This window comes from Helicoverpa armigera, chromosome 7 (genome assembly GCF_030705265.1).
Source record: "Helicoverpa armigera isolate CAAS_96S chromosome 7, ASM3070526v1, whole genome shotgun sequence".
NCBI lineage: Eukaryota > Metazoa > Arthropoda > Insecta > Lepidoptera > Noctuidae > Helicoverpa > Helicoverpa armigera.
The window spans coordinates 2,710,249-2,735,507 of NC_087126.1; the positions used below are offsets into that span (position 1 = coordinate 2,710,249).

Genomic DNA, 25,259 nt, shown 5'->3' on the forward strand with positions numbered 1-25,259 from the left:
TGTGGACAAATTCGAAGATTAATTCTGGGAATTAAGTTTTAGAATCTGGGTGTATTTTATGTTCACTGAGCGGTGTTATTTTAGTATTTCAAATCTATATTATTATACATTTTAGAGAATGGTTAGTGTGTTTTAGGTGAAAACCGGAATTGTGTAGGTAAGTACTAAGCAGACTGATTTGAAAATAGTGGTAGCATTTATTCGAGTGCACAAAGTCGTCCTATCGGGGTGTGGACATAGTAACCAGATATAACTAGTTTTAAAATAAAATGTCAGACTTTGTTTCATGATGAGATAGATCGTAAGTTAAGGTATATTTTCTAAGACTGGATAATATTTGTTATACAAAAAGTATTACCTGAGGCGGTTCCACGGCTTCTAAAATATTCCAGATTCTTAGAACACCAATATTCAATAAAAAGTATCTTATTACATTTTGGAAATGATGAATAATTTATAACCGTCTTCCTAAGTCAACTGTGTAACTTGAGATGGGATTTATCGTCACAGGCTTTAGTCACTTTAATATCTAGACTGACTGACTTAGCTCCAACGATGAGCGATCAATCTTTCTGTCATTTACACTTAATATTTTCTGATAATAACTTACACTAGTGGTTTTACCCAGGTTCATGGGAACTACTTGACGTACCCGGATGAAAAGAAGCCTATGCCTAACCTTCTCGATAAACGAGCAATCCAACACTCAAATCAGTGCAGTAATTTTTGTGGTAAGCATGTTCAAGCTTAAAAACTCTTTACCTTTATAATATGAAGTTATGTTAAAATTATTAAGCTATTGTGGTTTTTGATGTAGAGAGATAGGGCCTTACTACAAAAACTTTAAACCCTGTTTTACACTTGTCTAATAAAATTTTGGCTGCAAAATGAACCTTATGTCAACGTCATAATTTGACATTTTTTTAGACAAGGCATAAACTGACGTTAAAAAGTTTTTGTGGTAAGACGGATAAGGTTTAAAAATTATACCTAAGCCTATTTCAAGTTGAAATATTAAAAGTTCTTATATCCAGTTGTTTATCGCGCACTAATTTCTTGTAGTAAAGAATGGTATTATAGAGGCTGTTAAACTTTGTACGGAAGGTTTAGATCCTTGTCTATAAGTTATTGTTATTCTTTAATGTAAAATACGGTGACCATGTCTGATGAAAGGACATATTATTAAAGTATATTTTTTGTCTTGCGTTGGTGATACCTATTATTTTGATAGTTCTTTCGAAATTGATTGATCATATTTTTACCCGCATTGATCACCGCAAATCTTGAATTATACTCTTTGTATGTATTTATTAAATTGAGTTATACTCTTTGTATGTATTTATTTTATCGGCAAGAAATCACTTTAATCCTGATTTCAAATCAATAAGGAAAGGAAGTTTTCAAAAAGACAAACATCAAATATTATCCCCGATTCCCAAAATCTCACATCCGAACAAATTCAGAAAACACGACTTCGATATTTCAAAAACCTTTTACCGAAACGTGACGAGCGAACAACTCAAAAAGTAACTTTTGTTTTACAAGCACCACTCAAACAGCTCAATAAAAAGTTTTATCATTAAAACATCCGACCTTACACCGTTTGTGGAAATGTCAAAATTTTTCATATTAAACTCGGTGGCGAATTGAGAGGCTGGCGATTAGTTGCTGTCACTTAGGATTTTGTCGCCTTTTTTAGGTAGTCCGCAGCATTTAGCACCTTAGTTGTTCAGTGGAATATGTTAAATTCGTTAGTACAATTGTTTAATTATTGTTTATAAGATAAATAACATAAATCTCATGGTAAGATTCCAAAAAAAAGTCAAACATTTTAGAAAGTTTGTTGAAGTAAATAGTGCAGAAAAAACATTTATGTGCTCAGGGCCTGACTTTGTGTATTAAGATAATACAAAAGGCTTGCCCCACCACACCCATGAGTTAGTTAGATATCTCATCGTTCCTCATTCAACACTATCTATAGGTAGGTAGTCTTTTATTTTATTGCAGAGAGACACGCAAACAAAAAAAAAAAACAATGCAGTGGGGATATTAAATACAAAACTTACAACGTAAATAAGAAGTTACTTGTAACAAACGTAGGTTTAAATCGTCAACAGAAAGTTTTCATCCCAGTTGACGATTTAATCCCCCTACTGATCAGTCATTGTGTCGAGTTGGTCCTGTCAGCGATCATGTTACCCGGTAAGCTAATTCGGGATGTTTGCTCTCCGCCTTATCGCAGATATACTTCTAATTGATCGGGTTTGATAACACTGATCTGATGTGTACCTTTTGTTTGAGTTGGCGTTTATTTTAGAAAAGGATCGTATAGATGTGTAAGTAGGATTTGTTATAAAGATAGGTCGAGGTATTTTGTTTGCTGTCTTGTTAAAGATTTTAAAGAATTAAGAAAAAGAAGATTTCACAATTATAAGAAAGATTGTGTGCATAGATCTGAAGAATATGATCGAAATAGTATTATCGAAGTAGTTAATGCAATAGTTGAAATGTCTAATAATTTTATATAAGTAAAGGGCGTTCTATGTACAGTTAAATAGAGTCTGATAGTTTCATTACCACCTTAAAAGCCACATACTAATATTATAAAGAGGAAAACTTTGTTTGTTTGTTTGGTTGTAATGGATAAACTCAAAAACAACTGGACCGATTTTAAATATTCTTTCACCATTAGAAAGCTATATTATCTGCGAGTAACATAGGCTATATTTTATCCCGGTCCGGGCAGTAGCTCCCACGGGACGCGGGTGAAACCGCGGGAAAACGGCTAGTATTAAGATAATTATAATTTTGTGTTCTCCACTCAAGTGAAGGTTAAACGTTGTGCATAATAAGTAAATATATATTTCACCCACAGTATTTAAACTGCACGTGGGTAGTGAAATTAATATTTAATGATTTTCAAAAATAAACAATTTGCATGCATAATTTCATTGCGGTTAAATTAAGCCATAGTTGAACAAAAATAGCGAAGATTTTAATAATGCATGAATATTGAACATAGGATAATATCATGATAGGATACTCTTTTGTTTTTGTTTAATGGTCTCGATTTAATTGTTTGTCATTTTGTCCTTCATTCAGAATATCCGATTTTTGACCGACTTCCCAAAAAGGAGAAGGTTCTTAATTTAGGTATTTGAATTTTTTTTGTTGGTTTGCAATTTCTGTCTTTTACTTACCTATTTAAACAATACTATTTCATGTTATACCTATAGAGTTTCTGATGCACAAAATATCCACATACGGAGAGCTGTTCGAAAATCGTTATGTAGTTCATTACAAGCTTATGATCATGTCGGTTATAAAATAGAACGATAGTGGTATGCAATCTCTGCTTAGTATATGTTTTTATGATAATGATGATGCTGTAGTTCTCACGCAAACCGTACATGAGGAAAATGATGTTAAATCCCTGCTAATATTAAATATATAAATGCGAAAGTACGTCTGTCTGTCTGTCTGTTACGCTTTCACGTCTTATCCACTGAACTGATTTTAATAAAATTTGGTACAGAGAGAGAGTTGACCTTAAGAAATAGCATAGGATAGTCTTGCAAACCCGATATATCCGAACTCTACGCGGGCGAAGCCGCGGGCGGAAGCTAGTATTAAATATTCCTTATCTTATCTGCATTAATACGATATTTCCTATATTTCTTCATTTGAACAGTGATTATGGTTATCTTAAATAATCCTTATCTTATCTGTATTCATAAGTTTTCCTATTTCTAACATACATATATTTCTAAATTTCGACATTGATTATGTTCGTTATCTATTCTAATCTATACCTACTGATATAATAAAGAGGTTTTTTTTTAGTTTGTTACCCTGAAGGCTCCGAAACAACTGAACTGATTATTAAAATAATTTAATAGCGACACTATTCCCGTATCATTATAGGCTATATTTTATCCATGAGCGGGAAGGAGTTCCCTGAGAAATCGGTGCGCGGAAGCTATTGTAGGCAATTTTAATAAATAATAGATAACTAATTTGTAAAACGCGCTTAAATCTCAGAAACTACTGGATTTGATTTGTTCCGAGGGATAACGCAGGAGTCTACCGTATATCCGAAGTATACTGGCGTGACCCCACATCATCATCAAAGGCGCGAACCTCGCTGCCTAAATACGTTTTATTATTACCAAAATAACAATTAATTGTAATGTCCATATCACTACGAAATAATACGTCTTATTTTCAAGAAAGATAATACTCGCCGTCGCTCCCGCCCAAGTCTACTACGGCGTAGACAGCTCGTAGCGGCAGTTGATAGTCGGTCGCTACGGAGTACGCCCGCCACGCCGGCCGCCTACGAATGTACTACGCGAGTGCTACGAAAGTATACATATAAAACTTTGAACTAAGTTGTATAGAAGTGATTGTGACAGCAATATTTTAAACTATAGAATTATTATTAAAAGTGAGAGCAATAACTCTGATGTAATGTCGAACTTATAATATATTTAACGATTGTTGTAAAACTTAGTATGATAGTGGTATTTGTGTATAGTTAAGAAGACTACTGTAAGATGAGCACATTTTTAACAGAACCGAATATTAAATAGGTGAGTAACGTCAACTTATTTTTTTTTTATAAGACTTGGATTAAACTTATTTACGACACATAAAAAAAAACAATACATTGCTGTGGAATTAATAACATTTAAATGTAATGGTATGTAAATAACCAATGAGTAATTTTAATGAAATATCACACCAACAAATAATTTTCTCACAAAATACATTGAGAATATTTCTCATTTTTCATTACAGCTTTCAAATCACTTTGCCGAATAGAAAATATTTTTCCGCAACACCTCGCGATTCTAGAAATCACACAGTCACTGAACATTCCAGATTACATTCGTGGGAGCGCATTTACGAAACGTCTTAAACGTAAAAAAATATTCGAAGGTATTTTCTGAGTAATTTTACTCAAGCTGGCTGAACTTCGGCCGTGTTTTAGGCGCACGAGAGAATTATTCGAGGTTCACGGTTCAACTCTTTGGTGATTCGACTCGAATATTTTACACTTAGGAGACGTGAGATTGTGGGAAGTTATATTACACTCGTGAGCAAATAATTGTAGGCAATACGTTTGTTCTGGTCCTTTGATACGCGTAATGACCTACTTATACGAATACGTGGTAATTATTTTTATTTCATTAGTTTAAGTATTGTATTGGACACGCATGACTGTTATTGTTATAACGAGTATATTAGGCGTTTAATATACGGTAGGTAAAATACTTTTTAAAGATGAGAAAAAGTTCGGTATTAAGTTTATAAATGAAAGTATTAAATTAAGTGTGAATTACTGTGTAAAATGCTCGTTTCAGAAGAAGGAGGCTGTCGGGCGTCGAATTTAATTTAACATTCTTTATTCTTGTAGATCTATCAAGTTTCTTCAAGCATACAATTGTTTTAGTCATCAATTTAGCCTGCGTGGTCTTATTGCTTAAAAAAAGAAGTTTGAAGTAAAAATGTTTTCTGAGTAAAATGGTCCTTATTTTCGCAATGTATTCAAATGAATGAATTTTGCTAAACATTACAAATTGATAAGCATCTGTAAAAAGACGGAAACAAATTAACCCAATTACAATTAAGAATGCCAAATTAAATTGCAAAGTTGTTATAGGAAATCTTTGCGCAATGGGGCCATTTAAATAATTTTTCAGTTAACTGGCAAGGAACCAAACTATAGTAAAGACTATACAAGCTTAATTATTTTGTAACATGACTTTAAAAATGTGAAAAGTATGTTTTCCTTCAAATAACCACAGAAGTTCTTATTATTTACTTTATAGTTTTTGTATTTCTAGAGCAGAACTAACAAGCTACATTGCTCTTTTCTCGTTATAACAACATGATTCTGAGTGCATTTCCAGTTCACAATGTTATTAAAGATTTTATTCTTTCTCTCAATAAGACCACATTCAAAGACTGTTTTGATATTATAAATAATGAGGTAACTGTCTTGGTAAACAGACAACGCCAATATTTAAAGAAAATGTGCAGTTTTTTAAAGAAAATTTGTATGTATGTATTAATGGATACTTGTACTTAGTTTTTACGCGAAACCTACTGGATGGATTTTAATTAAAGTTGATAGTGATAAAGCTATCATATCATAGAGTGTTTAAGCAGGTAGGTACGCATTTTATTTATTTTCGGGAAACAATTTTCCCTCGTGTAAAACCGCAGGTGAAAGCAAGTAAATAAATAAATTAACTACAAAAAACGAGTCCGGATTTTACTGCCAACACAACTACACTTAAATTATGGAGCTGCCAATAAAAATGCCAGTCTCAGTTTATTAGGCATCCATAAAGATGTATTACGGTCGTCACTCACTAACTGACGAACGAATGGCTGGTGTAAACGCCGAAAGCGTTCCTTCTCCTTGCTTCGCGAATCTTTGGGAATTCGCGGTAAATGGTTTTGAGGTTTTTTTAGGACCGCGTAAAATTCGGATAGGAGCAATGAAGAGTGGAAAAGGACCAATGTTTGTAGTTTGTAGGTTATTTGTGTATGTTGTTTTTATAAGTTTTTATGGGTTCAGTAAGCTTTCAAAACCTTTTTCAACCTGATCCCAAATGACTTGGGAATAGGGCAGGAAGAAGAAGAAGGCTTTCAAAAATTGTGCAAGTATCGTAGTGAAATATATATATATATATATATATATATATATATATATATATATATATATTTTACAAAACTGCAAACCAGGTTTCGTTAAGTTTAAAATTACATCTCAAGTCTATACCAAAGATTAACCCCTTTTAAACTCAAATCGATTATAAACACCGTCCAGCCAATAGCCGAGAAATCCATTTACTACTTTCACCTACTTCTATAAAATCGAGGGAATAATCTATTTTAGAAGGAAATTGCTTGGAAAAAATCAAGTTAGTGGGGAAATAACTGCAGGACCTCGGGAATATTGCTGGCAAAACGTTACAAGAAAATAATATAAAAGCATAACTCACTTGATTCAACGCTGGTCAAATTCATTAACACTCTTATGAAAGAAATCCTTTACAGAAAGTAAAACTGAAAAGCTCCGTCAATAAAGATTGAAATTAATTTCACTGCAATATAATGTAAATATTTACGCTGGTATAATATTCTTGGTATTAAACTTATTTATTTTACGTCTGATTTTAATATAAAATCTGATTTTAATTATATAATTTGACCTGCAATTTTAAAGCTCATTATAATAATAGGTATTATGAAGCAAATAATAACACTTAATCAAGCTTCGCTTTTGATTTTCAATAATGAAGTGTGTTTCATTATATTCAATCAAATTATTGTGGCAGAGAAAATGTCTGCCCTGCATTATCAAAAAAATGAGACTAGGATGTTGCTGAATGTTTTTATCAATCTATGCCACAAATCGTACAATGGTTTGTTGCCTATCATTTAATCTTCTAACATGATAAAAACTTTCATACGTTAGAGTTTTTTTTTTTAAACTGAGCTCTATAGTTAAAAAAGTAAAGTTACGATTGCCCTGCTATAAAAACTTATATAAAAATAGGATAATATAATGATATATCAACACTATAATTACATAAAATACAAAATCTCTTTAGCAATTCTAAAACTTTTTAACCCTTCATTACTCCCACCAATTCATTTTCACTCTAAAAAACGTCTATAAAAACCTTATAAACATAATAGAAATGTTTCGCAGAACAATTTGTAAAGCTAAGTACACACTTATGTAGGCGCGTACACATCGATTTACATAATTAAGCAGTTATGTGGTTCTGCCATTAACTAATCTGCGTCGTCCGACGAAATGGGTCACGAGTATTTTAAACCTATATATTTAGTTTCTAGAGTCGCGTCAGTTAGGTGGAAAATGTTTTAGACAACATAGATTTTTAGATCTGTCTATATTATAAAGCTGAAGAGTTTGTTTGCTTGTTAATTCGTGCGCGGTTATCTAAGGAACTCTCGATCGATCATAAGGTTAAGCAACGCTTGGCGCGGTCGGTCCGTGGATGGGTGACCATCTTGTCATAATGAGTTCTTCCGTGTTTCGGATGGCACGATAAACTGTAGGTCCCGGCTGCCATTTAAACATCTTTGGTAGTCGTTACGGGTAGTCAGAAGCCAGAAAGTCTGACAACCAGTCTTACCAAGGGGTATCGGGTTGCCCAGGTAACTGGGTTGAGGAGGTCAGATAGGCAGTCGCTCCTTGTAAAACCCTGGTACTCAGCTGCATCCGGTTAGACTGGAAGCCGACCCCAACATAGTTGGGAAAAGGCTAGGCAGATGATGATATTAGATAGCTCATTTATCGAGAAAGAGCTTTTAATCTGGCTTTGTGAAATAGTTTCCATGAGATGCGGATGAAACCGCAAAAGTTTTGTAACATAGGCACATATTTAGGTCCAGTTAAAAATATTTTAAGAACAAATTTTCAAAGATATTCAAAGGTATTATATGTATTTAAACTAATTAAAACAAAAAATAACACAGTATTACCATACAAAAATAGTACAATTCGTGTAATTAAAACCAGACTTAATTAAAATGTGCTTGGAGCCTGCATTCTTAGAATTTAAGAATATAACCTCGCACCCTCTTAATGAAGACTTGTATTTTCTACTCGTATATCAAACGTATTTAATTAGATCTTAATTAAGTTTTTGTCGAAAAAAAACAACTTGGATAATGTCATGATATTTGTAAAAAAATGGTTTTGGAATACTCAGTTCTGTTTTGACACAAATATTTTCATCTACAAGTTTCTGTAAAGAAAATTAACAATCGTTTGTCAAACTTTGACTCAATCTGACAGGAGTTAAAGTACAAGTAAATTGAGTTAAATCCATGCGGGTTCTAAAATTGGCTTTTTAATTCGAAGGCAGTAACTCTTTCAAACAATCCCTTACCCCTTTTCATCCTTTTACCAACAAAACAACATCTGTACACTTTTTTCCGCAAAACAAAAAACATGGGACAACCTCACGGGTATACCCAGTCCGTGACGTCATGACCACCCCTGATCTTAGAGTGCTAACCAACGGGAACCACTATGAGATAAAACCTCTAGGTATATGATAAAGTTTTCTAATTTTCGCAAAGGGCAACAGCTTTTTAGCTTTCTTTTTTTGCTTTGCAAGAGCTCACTCTTTTATTTTCGATTACAACGTTTCGCAAGCTCATGAAATTATAGCCAAACACAAGCATAAATTGGACGAACTCTTATGTCATTTTCATTTCATTGTTATTTCACGTGCAAATGTATGCTTCCAGGCACGCAATGACGCATTTATTTTCTTCTTTCTTTCTTACATGTCTATCTACTAAAAGAAGGCATAACCAAAGGTTTCGCACCTTTGGCATAAAGAAAGGCAAATCAAAAGCGTTTCCATAAGTTAACTGATCTAAGTCCCTGATGTAAAAGGTTAAATTATTGGCGTTGAAAATTGGTAGGCCGAACTATGGCAGTGACAAATGTTGGGGACAGAACGGGTTCAATATAACGCAACCGACTTAATGATGACAGTGGCGTTCGCAATAGAATATTTTGGTGTTTTTGTGGCAAACTGTTAGTGACTTGTGATTTGCAAATTGATTAGATTAGAGCAATTCAGTTTATTACTCTTTTGATTAAGGAATGCTAATTAATAGAACTTTTTGTTTAGCTTGCTTTGGTTCCAATATGAAAAACCTTTCTGAATATTGTACTATGTAGGAAAAATAGTATACGGAACTTGAGCCTTAGGAAACTTTAGCATATCGCTTATCAGTGAGATTCTAGATAAATATCAGATGCTATGATAAAACCCAATTCAATTTGGTGCAAATAACGATATTAGCCAGTCAATTAAATTCTACGCGCCAAAAATATCACAAAAACCAAGCAATTAATAATTGACTTACCGACCTCAATTCCTAAGGGAGCCAAAACGTTAAAAACCTTCACAAAATGAAGATAAATCTTTCGAGCCTTTCTAACTTTTTTTTTCTTTTTATTCGAATAAATAAAGGGATGGAGACGGCACGTTTTGTTTAACCGACTTACAGAATAAAGGGCTTTTTCCTCCGCCATTCATGCGCGTATTTTTAGAGGAAAGTGGAGTAAAGTAGGAACACGGTCGGTTTTGTGTTCAAAATAACAGTGTTTGTTGAAAAATTCTATTTGTAGGTGTAACTTACGAACAATGACAGATATTCGTGGTTGTTTTTCTGAATGAATTGAATAAACGGATAACTGGAGTAAACTTAGCAAAAGAATAAGTGCTCTTTTTATTCGAACTAACTTTTATCAGATTTAAAAATAATAGTCATGAGCGACACTGCCTATTGTCAGGAATTGAATTTTGAGATAATTTCAAACCGCCATCTTTGACCAAGTAAGCGTGGTGATCAATGCTTAGGTACTTATGTCTTGTGGAAGAGAGCATACGACCTCATACTATAAAAGAGAAGATCCTTTCCCATATAGTGGTATGAATGAACAGAACACAGATGTTATTGTTGTGTAAATTCACACTGAGTTCAAAATTCTAAAAGCCTGAATAGCGAATACTGCTTACATCTCTAAGCAGTCAGAGTTTACTGAACAAACATTGATAAATCAGGCAACGGCTCCGGAGCGAGCGATCAAAAGTCGATTTTAAAGTTTGAAGCACTACAAACACTTTCTGTGCGATTAAACTAAGGCTTAGACTACGCGCACTGCAAACTTTTAGTCGGCCGATAGTTTGTTTGGGCTCATGATGATATCCTCCTATCCAGTTTTAGGCCATGGCGGCTGTTTTACCATCATTTACGTGCTCTCCAATGCACGGGTGTACCAATCACAAACTTCCAGGCTCCGGGCTGTTTTGTGAGAGTTTCTAAAACCCACAAAGCGATTTTGGGCCGACCCAGGAATCGAGACCTTATGCTCAGCAGCTGATCTTGCAACGAGTCAATTGGGCTCATAAAACAGTATGAAGATGAATGGTAGTACGCACATGACAAAGGTCAAGTATTTGTTCGGTATCACACCGACTGAAAACTTTGATTGAAATTAATCTGAAAAAAAAATATTTGTCTACCATTGGGATCAACTGTCGGCCGACTGTTTAATCTGCAGTGTGCGGTTACTCTAAGGCTTAAAGCACACTGACGTAAGTCGACGTGACGGGAACTGTCGAAATCTCGGCGTATTGGTGCTTCGGTGTCGGAGCGTCTTTAGCTCAGTGATTTAATGGCTGCCGATGGTCCAATAACGAAGGCTTAGGTAAAGGTTAAAGTGTCGTGCAATTTATTGGTTTTGACTGATTGATTTACTAGCTATAAGCCTATATTACCAAGGACCACTAACATTTTTGAAAAAGTCGTGGTGGCCTAGTGGGTAGAGAACCAACCTCTCGAGTATGAGGGTGTGTATTCGATTCCAGGTTGCATTGATACTTGCCTGAACCAATGCAACTTTTATAAGTTTAAATGTATTTTCTAACTATATCTTAGACACCAATGGCTGATAAAAATGTGAAGGAAAACACTTTGAGGAAACTTGGACTATAAAGTCTGAAATCACTAACCCGCATTGAGCGAGCGATTGGTGATTAATGCTCAATCCTTCTCCGTGTGAGAGGAGGCCTGTGCCCAGCAGTGGGACGATAAAAAGGCTGTAACAGTAACTAACAGAGTTATTACAAAAATGTACCTGATTGACAGGCTTTATAGAAAAGTCTAAATACCAATCATACATAAAGTATTCAGGCAATGGTAAGAGTTAACAATTCCTTCTTCTATCTAAAATTAACAATGTCTCTAAGGACCATTTAATAAAAAAATACTTTTGCGATTGCAGAAATAAGGTGCCGCAATATGACTTTAGCTTAAGATCGATATTTAAAGCTCCTAACAAAAGCTAGCTTAACTTCAATGCGAAGAAATAAATAAAATTACTTTCTTGTTTATTTGCGGTTTCTTTCAATAGTATTTTACTAAGGATCATTAGGCATTGGTAAAATATATTGATACATTACTTTTTGTAAAGTGACCGCAACGAATTGTAAATCATTTTTATTGGAATTCATTTTGTATAAATAAGTAAACTTTTACTTTGCAAGTTTATTTTATTACTTTTTTTAATGTGTTTGCTGTGTGCCTATTCACGCGTGAAGGGACTATTTGAGGTTTTAAGCAGACCGTAATATAATCGATCTCTTATGACTTTTGAAGAGTTAGGTGTATACTTAGAAGCTATAAGAATATTGTGTGGAATGTATTTTGTGAAGCATAGATTTCAGAAAAAGTTGATAAGAAGAAAAAAAACTTACCTATGTACTGTACTTACTCTAGACCAACTTGCAGAGAACGCGAGGCACCTGCAAATTAAAAGAGAACTCGTTTATCACCATGGCTTGGATAACATAGAGGAAAATTATGTACAATACTCGTTTATCTTTTGAGATGTGGTGCTGGAGGAGGATGGAGAGAATTAGTTGGACGGAAAGAATTAGCAATGAAGAAGTATTAAGTAGAATAGGGAGTAGAAGACAACTATTACATAGCATAGAGAACAGGAGAGGAAAAATGATAGGACACCTTATACGTCACGACGATTTTATAAAAAACATCGTGGAAGGGAAAGTCGAAGGGAAGAGGGGAAGGGGTCGTCCAAGGTACAGCTACATGAAACAAATTAAAGAGAAGGTGAATGTTGTGACGTATAAGGAAGTTCTGGAGTTGGCGCTAGATAGGCGTAAATGGAAGGAGCTGCACCGACAAGAGCTGGGCTCTTAAATTTAAGAAGAAGACTCGTTTATCACCATGGTTTAGAAATGCATACAGCACAATGATAACAAAACATATAAGCCTTTAGGTTTATTGACTTCAAAATGTACTGAGAAACACATGAATATTCAGAACAGTTTTCCCATCGATTAGCCAAGACCACGTCAAAGATATTTATACTTGATTGGAAACTGAGGCATGGCAAGGTATTTGTGAGTCAAAGAGCTTGCACACAGGTGGTGCATCGGTGCAACAAGTTGATCAACTTTATTGCTTTTCGACTGTGTGTGGAAAATATTTTATTGGGCCGACGTAGGCTCCAAAGTTATTGGCGGTAAAAGTCGAGGTAGGTTTAGGCTGTTGGGTGTCTGTTAACTACTTTTTTTTCAACTAGCTACGTTTGATTTTTGATTAAGATGTTCTTACAGATAAAAAGTACGTTTGTTTTGTACCTATAAATCTCTAAATTACCGCTCTGTCCCCATTTACGTAAATCTATTAACTTCTTTTTTCAAATAATTGCAGAAAATAAATGAAGTTATTTAGAAAGCGCAGTTAAAAAATAATCCATAACGCCATTAAGAAAAAACATGATCTCCATACCTCTGCTATTTTAATAAATAAATCATGAACTTAGAATATACATAGTTAACCTTAAAAGCTAAGATTTCTAATCTACACAGCATATATACTGAAGCCCTCTAGGTGTTAAATTAACGTTAGAGCTACCACAGATTACTGTCCTAACTCTAATAACTACGCAATTAGTTCAGCGTTTAGATGAGCAACGGTAGTGGCTTCAAATATACATATGTTACTACCACATATTTGAGTAAGTTCGTCCAGCATTAAGTTACTAGGAGTTGGGCTATCTATATATAAAAAATTGCCCATTATAATCCTACCATTATCCCAATTTCTTTTGGGGTCGGCGCAGCATGTTTTCTCCTTCCGTACTCTTCTATCTGCCGTCATCTTACAAGTAACATTTATTCTTTCTTACCATATCGACTTTCACACTATCCATCCAATGTGTCTTTTATCGTCCACACAATCTATCCATCGTTGAAAATATGAAATACTGCTATCGTAAAAATAGATTTATTACACTGAAAATAATTTCAAACATTAGTAAGACATTAGTTTGCCATTAGTGTCCAACTAATGCCTAAGTTTCCATCGTCTAAATTTAACTGAACTTAGACAAGGATGAATAAATAATGGGTTATACTTTATGGCAGTTCTAAACAAGCTGATTTATGTTACTTTCAACAAAGGGCTAAAAATAAGTTCGACATTTGCTAATCCATCAAACACATTCGATCCGCCGTATTGTTTTTCCTAACCACTTCCAATTTGACAGCGAAAAACAAAAGTTGAATACTAATATTGAAAATAAACAATTCAATATTTCATCAAAGAAATATGATTAATTAATCAGTGACGAGCTGAATTTTCGTCCGAGTGGAGTTCAAAAGCTACCCGTATTTTGTTGTTTGGGCTTTGCTTTGTAACAAATGATCAGGAAAATGTTGTTATACGTTAGCTGTTGTTATTTTTGTATGATATTTCCTTTTTTGTATTCAGAAAATGTCCTTGCTGATAATGAATGTGAAAGCTTGATTTTACGTTCTATATTACAGTTTCATTCGTGTTATGTGGAAAGTTTTTTTTTACAATATGAATTTTAATAAAAAAATATGATCTAGAAAGTATTAACTGATCACTTTTAACTATATAAGGAAAACGACACAGAAGGCATTAAAAAACAATGTCACACGATACTTGTGAACATTTTTCACTTCATAAAATTAAACAAAACATGACCTTTTGCCCATAAGGTCCGTATTTCCTTACCGAATTACTTAAGGGAGGAGATTATTCGGGACATTATTCCACAAATATTCGTCGGCATAAAACAAGGAAGCATCGATCCTTGGTCCTTGAGGCCCTCAAGGAAATTAGTCCTGAGACAAACGATGGAGCGGTCACACAATGAACTCTTACCCTGTGGTACAAGGCATAAGATCCAATCGAGATATCAGAGCATTTATATGACTTGTTATGTTCATTGATGTAGTTGGAGTCCATTAAACATTATAATTTACTAAATATTACAGACTCTTAGAATGTTCTATAGACGTCTCTAGATGTTTCATGATTTATAAATCCTTAGACGATTATGAGAAATCTCTTTTGTTATTGTCAGTACTTTGAGAGAAAGTTGCATTGCATTTAATTCGATGAAAATAACTACAAAATGTGGTAATAGCGAAAATGACTCAAACATTATATCGAATTATAAGTCACAATGGACAGATTCCCTCGGCAGATGCTAGTTACAAAAAAGGCACAAGTTTATTGTCGCTATAAGCTTATCATTTGTACCCTTAGGAGAAAACTCGGTCAAAATAGCCCTCTTGTTTGTCAATATATTTCTTGACATACAAGGAAGACATCTGGCTGTTGACATGTTGTCTTATGCTATTGTTATTTCTTATCCCTTCTTATTGTACTTACTTATTTTTATCGAAACTGTAACAAAAATAAAGAATGAAATCAACAAAGGCCCAAATTCAGAATATTTTTGTATTCATTTTCATTATTTTGATAATCCCGGCTATAAGCCAATTGTTTAGGTACATAGTTATATTCAATCATGTCAATATTTACGTAGTTAACTTTTTCTAGTGTGCTAAATGTCATAAGGTTTCTCCTAAAGCACTGTAGCATTATAAAAGAACTCACTATTTGGGTCATATTTTGTGACTTAAGTTTTTATGGGAACTGAATTTGATTGATCAATAACGCAAGCAAAGTGCTGCATATATGTAAGTTTGTTCAGAATATAGGTAATGTAAAAGTTAATCTTTATTTGCATCTTACATCAATTCAATAGACTACATATTCCAAATTCATATCAGCCAGGAAACTTCTATAGCATTAGAATGCACAAAATTCCAAACGAATTCTGAATATTACCAATCCATGCAACTGGATTGCCGACAGCTGCAAACTTCCCCTAAGTTCTCAAACACTTGAAAATATCTTTTGTCGTATTCTATTGAGTTCTTTGCGAGTTAAGTTCTTAAGAACTTGGTTCTATATTTCTTTTGTCCATTCTTGCGATACTTTGGACCTTTCAAGCAAGTTAGGCTAAAGGAAATGTCTTACTATGCTTATCTTTCTCATTCCCGTGAGATCTGAAACTTATTCAAGTAATATTCTATTTCGTTCTGTATTAAAACAATAGCTCATGATGTATTATGGAACTCACTTTCGAGGCAGGTACTTTATTATTTACGGCGAGTACTTTCATGTTAAAGAGCTTTATTTCATACTTGTTTGTTTTATTATAAAGTTAGGCACATATAAGGTAGGATTTGTACCTTTTAGTACCATTTAATTTTACACAATTTATATGAACTGAGCTAAGCCATTACAATTTAACAAAGTGCGTATGAATGATATATTTCCCTTACAATTGCGATCGATTTATTGAAGCGAGAATATAATGAACATGGGGAGTATGTGCGCCCATTAAGCCACCATTAGGAGGCTTCGAGGTCTTTTCCGGCAGTCGCGGACAATGAACGAGAAGAATCATTGCCGATTTTTAGGTAATTGCTGACGTAGTGCTGGATGAAAATAGTTAGGAAAAGTCACAGACACCTTTACATCCTACAAATGTTATAATATGCGAAAATAAATCTGTCTGTCTTTTGAGCTTTCATGCCAAAACTACTGAACCGATTGCAATGAAAGGGACACAAATAGAGGAGCAAATAAATCCGGGTGTGGTGAGTACATACCTCGGGGCGCGGGTGAAATAGCTATCATAGTATTAAAATAAAGTAAAAGAGTACCAATTGAAAAAAAAAACTGCCCCATAACAACTTAATTAGGTACCAAGGGACCCAAAACTTTACGCCCCAACAGTTATCTACTCAATTAACTAATGCGACCATTCAATTAGTATTAGTACCCGAAATTCAAATTTCATTAAAATCTTTGAACTGGAAAACGAAAACCTCTAAAATTCCGATAATATATAGAATGTGTTATCAGTATTCGATTACCAATCAATTAACAATTTCTATACGATAGGGTATCGGATTCACCCGAGAGATTTAATACCCTTCGGATAGAAGCCATTCAATGTATTCAATCCTTAACGAACGAGCTCATTATGTAACGTAGGACGTAAATTAATTATCTTCCATGTAATTAAGGTAGGGAAATTGTATTTACATGTGTAGGTGTGTATTTTAGTAGCTAATTAAATTGGTAGGAATTTGTATTTTTTCTGCTTAGAATGTTTTGTTATTTTCCTGACTTTTGGTTTGTAAATTCATTCCTGGCACGGTGTCATTGAGTCCGATATATATATATGTTCCCTTCTAGATGCATGTTTTAGCTGTATAATATTGAACTTTAGATGCATTTCTTTATTGTGTAATATTGAACTTTAAACGTAATAGGTTAAAGTTCAGTTTCCTTTCCAACCTTTAAATTGACAACTAAAGGTAACTGAAAGGTGTGCCTCTATTCCCAAGTTTTGAGTACTAAAGTTTATGAGCTGTCAAAATCAATAATAATTATCTCTGAAATAAAACCAACTTTGGCTTACTTTTACCGTTTCACCTGTCAATTTAACGTTTCATCGTTTTTTGATATGAAATTATGTCAATCTTCATTATATTACCGAAATGTAACAGGTAAATAGCGTGAAAGATTGAGATTAGACACGTAGGTAATTTATTTGATTATCAAAATATGTTTAGTTTTGTTTTAGTATTTTATGTGGACAATTTTGTGTTCTGTAAGGATATAAATTAGTGCTAAAATATTGAAATTCAGTTGAAAAAAATACTACTGCAACAAAAATATAAACTAAATATGCATAGATATAGTAATAAAAATCTTACACTCACATTACTGAAAGTTTCAGACAAACATAAATATCTCAGTCAAATAGTCGGAGAGCCGACAGCAAGTTCTATGTAAAGCCTGAATAATATTGTCATTTGTTCTACTGATAAGCATTTTAGATAAAAGAAACCTCAATTTACTACATTGTGTTTTCAAGATCAAAAAAAAACTTAGCTCACTTTGTAGTTCTCTTTTGTTTTGCTAAAACTGTACTTATTTGTCAAAAAGCTCAACAAGGCAACGGGATTTATTTTTGTAAATAACTTACGAAAACCACATATTACCTTATAAGTACAAAATCTTTTTTGAGAGTTTTGATTTTAGAATTGTTGTATTTTTATATTGGGACCTACTTTTCGTATATTTTCCTAACTCTGGAAGAATTTTAAAATCGCTTCAGTAGTTTCAAAAAAGCTAATAATTAGTTTAGAAGTAGGAGCAATTCGATCCTTGTTTACGGGAAAGAACAGTAATACTCGAATATTATAAGTTAGCGAGGCTCTAAATACGGCAATACAATTCGCAACTTAATTAATAGGTTTGCAACTTAACACGAACATTTTACAATGGACTCAAAACTTGATTATGTCCCTAAGTAATAAGTTACTCTCTCAATCGACATTTTCTCATGTAATTCACGTTTATTACCGTCACTGTCCCTAAATTATGTTCTTCGAGTGAATTGAAATAGTTTTACAACTTGGAATAGAACTTTAAATAAGGGAATAGGCTATTATTGTAGGAATATCTATTTTAAGTTTGAATTGCTTATTACCGCTGTGTTAGGGATTAAACTTTTGATGTAATTATTCTGTTTCACAAGTTGGTGACAAAGGACCTAAACTAAGATGAGTTTATGTCATACGTACATACTTGTGTGTGTAGCATTTCAAGTGTGTGTCAATTTATATTCAGACATGAATCGCTAACTATGTATAACAAATAAGCTTAACTTCAGATAACATGGCAATGAAACAAAAGACGATAATTAGGACCATTTGTCATTTGTCAGAAGTTGACTATCATTACATAGGCTAATAACTAACTACGAACTCTTCGTAACATAAAATTAGATTTCAAAAAGCCAAACCATTTTAAAACTCTTCGAGAACTTTACAGAAACCTAGAAAAATAACTTTAAAATATGGACAAACAGTCTCAGAGACGTGGGTCGTAGTAATTTCACGGTTGATGCCATTTGCCCTTTGATCAACAGAAGCAACAATTATTGAAACAGACTCAAAGAAATCAGTTCACTGATCCGCTTGAAATTAAAATCAGAAATAAATATTATGAGTGTAAATAAATGCTTGAGAAAGAACTGGGAATTCAGTGTGGGTGGGGTGCATTGGACGTTATTGAGATCTTGAGTACGTTATAGTTAGAAGTTTTTTTAAAATAACTTAATTTATGGAGTCTTTGAAAGAAAGAACTTAAAAGAGAATATATTTTAATCATCTGCCTAGCCTTTTCCCAACTATGTTGGATTCGGCTTCCAGTCTAACCGACAGCTGATGACAAGTGTTTTACAAGGAGCAACTGCCTATCTAACCTTCTCAACCTAGTCACCCGGATAAACCCCAAGTAAAAAAATAGTGTAATAATATGTATATATTAAAATCAAATCCCATTCATAAATCTGTGGTCAACGCTAGATAATAATTTTACACTCAACGCTTTTACCGCAGGGGCGTTATACAAATTGATAGGTTCATAAAGACTCGTGCATACATGTCCATTTTCATTGCCAGACTTTACAAAGACAACAGTAGAAAGTATCAAGTAATTTTTGATGTTTTGTAAAGGTAGCTTGGGCAATCTTATTTTTTATATCTAAATACCTGAATTTTCATCGTAAAAACTCGTTATTACGAGTAAGATTCGCGAAGGTAAACGTAATAATGTGAAGTCGAAACTTTTTTGGATAAATATTCCGTTTAAGGCTAACGAAAGATCAAGAAAAAGTTTTATGAGTTTAAGCGGTAAGTCATTCGCAAAATAGCTTGCGAGAAACTTTTACGAAAAAGATGTTCTAATGTTCTTTAATTTAAGTACTTACAAGTGATGACCTGATTATATATTTATCAACGTTAAATATATGTGATGCAATCTGAAAAATATTGCTGCCGCTGTTAAAAGTGCCATTGTGTTTTTTATGCTACATATATAAAAAAAAAACTGGTAAACTTACAAAATATCCAAAGAGAAAGAACTAAGTGACACCAATTCATAAGGATAGAAAAGAGTTAGAAGTCACAAATGCAGCAATTTGTTCCCGAAGCCCAGTAAATGTAAACGCATCCATTTTGACTCACCTATATGGATGCGTCCTTATGTGCCTGTCATGATTGCCCCGATTGCCCGATTTGTAACACGCTGACGACCGCCCTATTAACCGGCAGATGAGGGGAGAACACCATTATTGAACAGAATTCGTGGATAATGCGCAATGTCGATGATAACTCAATTTTGTCGGGTTAAAGTTTCCCCGTAATGGTATTTTCGCGGAATATGTTCCATGCATGGTAATGTTAATCGAAAAAGTAAAGTTAATATTGTGATTTCATTATTCTTGTATCAACTGGAAAAATTTATCCAGCTAAAAATATAAACGCGAAAGCTTGTTTGTATTTTTACCTCTTTGTCTCAAAAACTTGACAGGTTATATACACATTAGAATACCATAATGTATAGGCTGCTTTAAGAAAAGTCGTTCCCTATAAGAACGAGGGTAAAACTGCGAGTGGAAGCTAGTATTTCAATAAAGCTGAAAACTAGAAAGAACTTGAAATTATCATCACGTTCTGAACGTCTGCAATTTATCGAGAAATTCTTAAGTTCTTTATAAAGTTCCCTACTGCACCTTCGAAGTTAGAAGATAGAACTTTTGAACGAATGCCAGAAACTCGTATGCAGTTACTGAGATGCAATTAATCGGCAAAACTGAGGGCGAAATGAGCCTTTGACCAAGTGAAAATTTGGGATAGGCCTCAATAACCATTGGCCAAAACGATTGATGAAATTGGGCCTGGAAGCACTGACAGCCTTTTGAGTCAACGCAATGAATGGAAAGTTACCAATGCAAGGTTCTGGAAACGATTCGATTTGCTTGCAGTTGGCTTTTGGACTGGTATTCTGTAAGGCATATGCGCTGTAGCCTAGTTCAAAAATCTACGCAAGCAAGAAATATTGTTTCTTGTTTACACCGGACAAAAGATTTCTAACCTCAAAAGTAGATCACATTTAAACTGCATTTTGTTCTAAAAACAAATATACACAACATTATAAACGACCAAAACCACAACCGTAAACTATCGAAACCAATAAATACACATAAACAAAAATCACATTTCGGCTTGGCCAGCAAGCCAAGGCATGTCTATTAGTGTCTCACAGGCTTCTAGCCAAGTGAACTTCTTGCCAGAATCTAGATCTGCGTCAAAGACTGTAAAGGATTTGCAACACTAAGTGGAAATCCGGATACAAAGTACCAACATATTGGACCGGAGGCCGGATGAATGTCGAACTGGATTCATCTAGTTGTAGAAAGGAATTGTTTTAGAGGTTTCGCTGTTTAGAAATGGACGCTCTATTTTAAGATATAGGTAGGTACATAAATATAGGTGCAGAGCAATAAACTAAAATAATAATATAGGTGCAATATAGTAGAAGAGTTATATGATTACTAACCGCAATAAGAATGTGACATTTTGAGATGTGTTTTATCATTCAGTTCCATAAAATACATAATTTTATTTTCATATTTTATCTAGGACGTAAAATACTAATTATTTTTGTGCTAATTATATGTTAAACCAGTGTGCGGTGGACAGTAATTAATGTTGTTAATTATAAATTACCTCCTATTATATTCGATAATCAGGATTACCAAAATAATAAATTATCCATATTTATAAGTATAAAAGTGGTTTTGCAATTTAACATATTTTTGGAAACAAAAATAATTACAGATGCCTACACACATTTAACGTAAGCCTTTAATTATGTTGTTCAATAATTTAAGACTTTTTTTTTACTAGATGTATATTTTGTCACTATGAATTCGCAGACAGGAAACCTTATTAAAACAACACGTTTCTCTCTTGAGAACTGCACCTCTGAGCCTCATTCCCACCAAAATTATAACAACCTCGAAAAAGGTTCTAATTAAATAGTTCTCATCAAAAACTTTTCACACTAGCTTTAAAGCAATCTTTTTGCAACACAAAATGTTGTGCAAGCGAGTGTCCAACAAGTCGACACAAGAAGATGAATATTCGTCACAGCGTTCGCATATTCAAAGAGCTCATCTTGTGTACACACAGCACAATGCTTAAGCCGAGGCAATGTCGTCTGTCTCCATATGATAATGTTACTTTACACGTACCATGTAAATTGTATTACCAGCTTTTTCGTTCCTTCAAATTGAGAAATTCTCGTTTATTTCCCCAGTCTATTATGTACGATGTGTTTTAACCGTTAAAATGAATTCTTTGATGATTGTATGAATATTTAAGGCTTCTATTTGGCTATTTTTGGATATGGAAATTACTTTTTGAAGGTGCTTTTGTGGGAATTTGTTTTTATATAGGTAATAAGGTCATGGTTGTTTTTGTGGCAGGGAAATTGAAGTTTTTGGTAGGCAGCTCACGCCTTCAATATGGTTTTGCTTGCCTACTTTGCTTTGAACTTAAATAAGGTTGAACTTTAATATGATTTCAACGAGTTATCTTTAATATTAAACCCGACCTCATTACCTGATCAGCATTATTCTTGGCACTAACTTAGATTGAGACTTTCCCGGTGAAACCTCTCTTTTCTTGCTACGTATCTGACGTAGTGATACAGCTTTCCTTATTTTAATTCTCCACTTTGCTATATCTTCTATGTCGCGGATACCTAGCACTCCTTCATATTCTTCACCACTACATACCTCCAACTCGTTTTGAGGCGGCCTATGAATCTTCGACCGAGAACGGAAAGTAAGACAATCAAACCCAAACATTATGAACAAAGCACAAGACAGACAAGTAATTTTCATGTCAACAAAACATTACATCGCGTACATTCCAAGGCTGACAAAAGAACATTCTAGGTTGTCCCTAAAAGTAGCCTCATAACAACTAAATGTAAGAGATTATAGTACTCAGAAATTTTCCACATCTGCGAGACTAAGACCTAAATAGCTGTTGTTAAACAATTCTACCGCATCGCCATTTTCATAATGTGGTGCCGCAGCACTTTAACAAAACGTCTGCTTCCAGACTTATGTGTTTAACCTATTTAAATGCGGATTTTGTTATATTTTACATCCCAGCGGTTACGATATAGTGTCGATGGTGGAGCTCGTAAAATACAGAAACTTTTCCGTGAATAGTTTAGTGATATTTAGGTGTATGTCGTTGCCAGAAGTTAGATTGCATTTTGGTTAAAAACTTTCTCTGTGGTGGAGAAAATGGGGTATTCATTTGACATCACAAATGTATACGTCAGTTTATTGTGAGATTTTTACACTTTACCGGCTAAGTTGAAGTGAACTTTATTCTATGTAAGCTTCTAGCAAATAAATATGTGGGCAATTTAGAATGGAAAGCTACTCAATATTAATATGAAGCTTAATATAAAATAACTTCGTGGTATTTCTTTACAAGCGAGGGGTATTAAAATATAGTACAAAAAAGTAATAAACGATGGTTGGCTAGAAATGGGACGAGCAAGAAAACCTATTAACATGACACACATTCTTCATAGCTCTTCCAGTAAACAAATTCCTTTAGACAAATTGCCATTTTATTTATTAAAAACTCTTTGGTAATAGAGTTGAATTAAATTAGAATTATGAAGTTTTGTCTGAAGATAGTAAGGTGATAGCACAGTTTAAAAAGTTTGCAAAAAAGGATATCAGGTGTTTGTGTTGCTGAAGGTAAACATTGTTTACACTATCCAAGAATTTTGAAAATTATCAGGATGAAGTTTGAACGTTGCAGTCATAATTTCTGGGAATTTGTAGTGTTTTAGCCGCTAGTTTCTGGTGGAAATAAAGTGGTATTGTATAGTCGGCCTGAGAATAGGTTTGTTGTAAAATAATGTTACACTAGAAGGTTTCTTACAACTTTGTCCGCGGCTTAAAGCTTAAGTACAGTTTGAAGCTAAGCTTACAAACAATTCCTTTGTTGCTTGTCAAAAAATGTCCTGTTTTTTTTATTTTAATTTTTATTTCTGGCAGTAATGTGCTAAGAATATTTCTGTCTTCATACAAAACATTACATGCCAGGATCATTAAACATTTCTGTCACAAAAAAAATCACGAAGCTTCAAAACGGTCAGACTAATATTGCCATGAAATGAGGAAATATTACTCAGGCTTCCTAAGGCCTGATAGACGGCCAGCCAAGCTTGGCGGTCATAAATTTAATATTATGAACACTCTGTCAATATTGAGCGCTGGTCTTCCTACATACAATGTTTAGCCAAGATACGGCCTTATCCTATCTAAGCCTAGTTTTACTAGCTATTATATTCCCAGCTAAAATATTATGAATATCTTCGTAAAGGGGTCGGAGTTTAGGCTAGCTTGCGAGCATTCTGGCGTCGGCAGAATTTTACGTATTTGAGTTATTTGGTAATAGATAAGGTTTATTTGGGCAGAATGGGGTTCGTTCTTTGGTAGTTATTTATTAATTTAGGTTTTGTTTAGTTTCACTTCAGGTTACATGGTCGTTAATTTATTTAATCATGTTAGATGTATCGTCAGGCGATTAGATACAGTGCCAAAACCTCAAGAGTAAATGCGACCAAATATTTATTTAATGTCTATTTATTTAACAGCAAACATTAAACATAAATGCTTTTAGTGTTGGCTTTTTACCAAGTGTAATTTTTTTGGTATAGCAAAAACACATTTTTGTAAATATCATTATTTCAACAAAGTTCAATAAACGTATTCACTAAATATCAGACTGTCTCTTCATAGTATTGAATATTCGTATCAAACAAATACCTACTCACTAAACAATATTACTGAAACTGTATTTGAGTTGCAAAAGCAATAAAGCTTGAATCTGTTTAGAATCTGTACACGTTCATTACAGTTCAAATTTCAAGGAAAAGCTTTGTCACCTTAGTTCAAACAACATTGAGGAAGCTTCCGCGTCTTGGAAAGTAAAGATGGTTGCTTACTGGGTACATTTTGCTTGGAAAATAATGCGTCAGACGTAAATTTATATTTATGTTGCATTGTCCTATGCCGGCTGCTATTTTCAATTTATGTAAAAAAAAAAATTTCTCTTCCTCTTTTGTATTTTCATGGTGATTGTTATCCTTAATTGTACTCACAATGTTTTTTTTACATAATGATGAGGCAGCCGACAATGAGATCGTTGATTGACGAGAATCTGCGACTCGACCATTACTGATTGCTTCCGAACTTAAGCATCCAAAGATAATGTGCAATTTACAAAAATACGGGTCTCTAAGATAATTAAATTTATGGCTAGGCCTTCTAATTTCCGATTTTCCTCACTCATGATGTGGTTTAAAAT

At 33.8% G+C, this 25,259-nt stretch overlaps 1 protein-coding gene across 1 annotated transcript in view; it reads left to right on the plus strand.

The window, feature by feature from the left end:
• The first annotated feature begins 4,283 nt into the window (after positions 1-4,283).
• LOC110378428 (octopamine receptor) overlaps positions 4,284-25,259 on the plus strand; it is a 48,812-nt gene continuing 27,836 nt past the window's right edge. The window contains exon 1 of the mRNA XM_021337670.3: positions 4,284-4,592. The gene's annotated coding sequence lies outside the window, so the exon portion shown is untranslated. The remainder of the gene's footprint in view (positions 4,593-25,259) is intronic.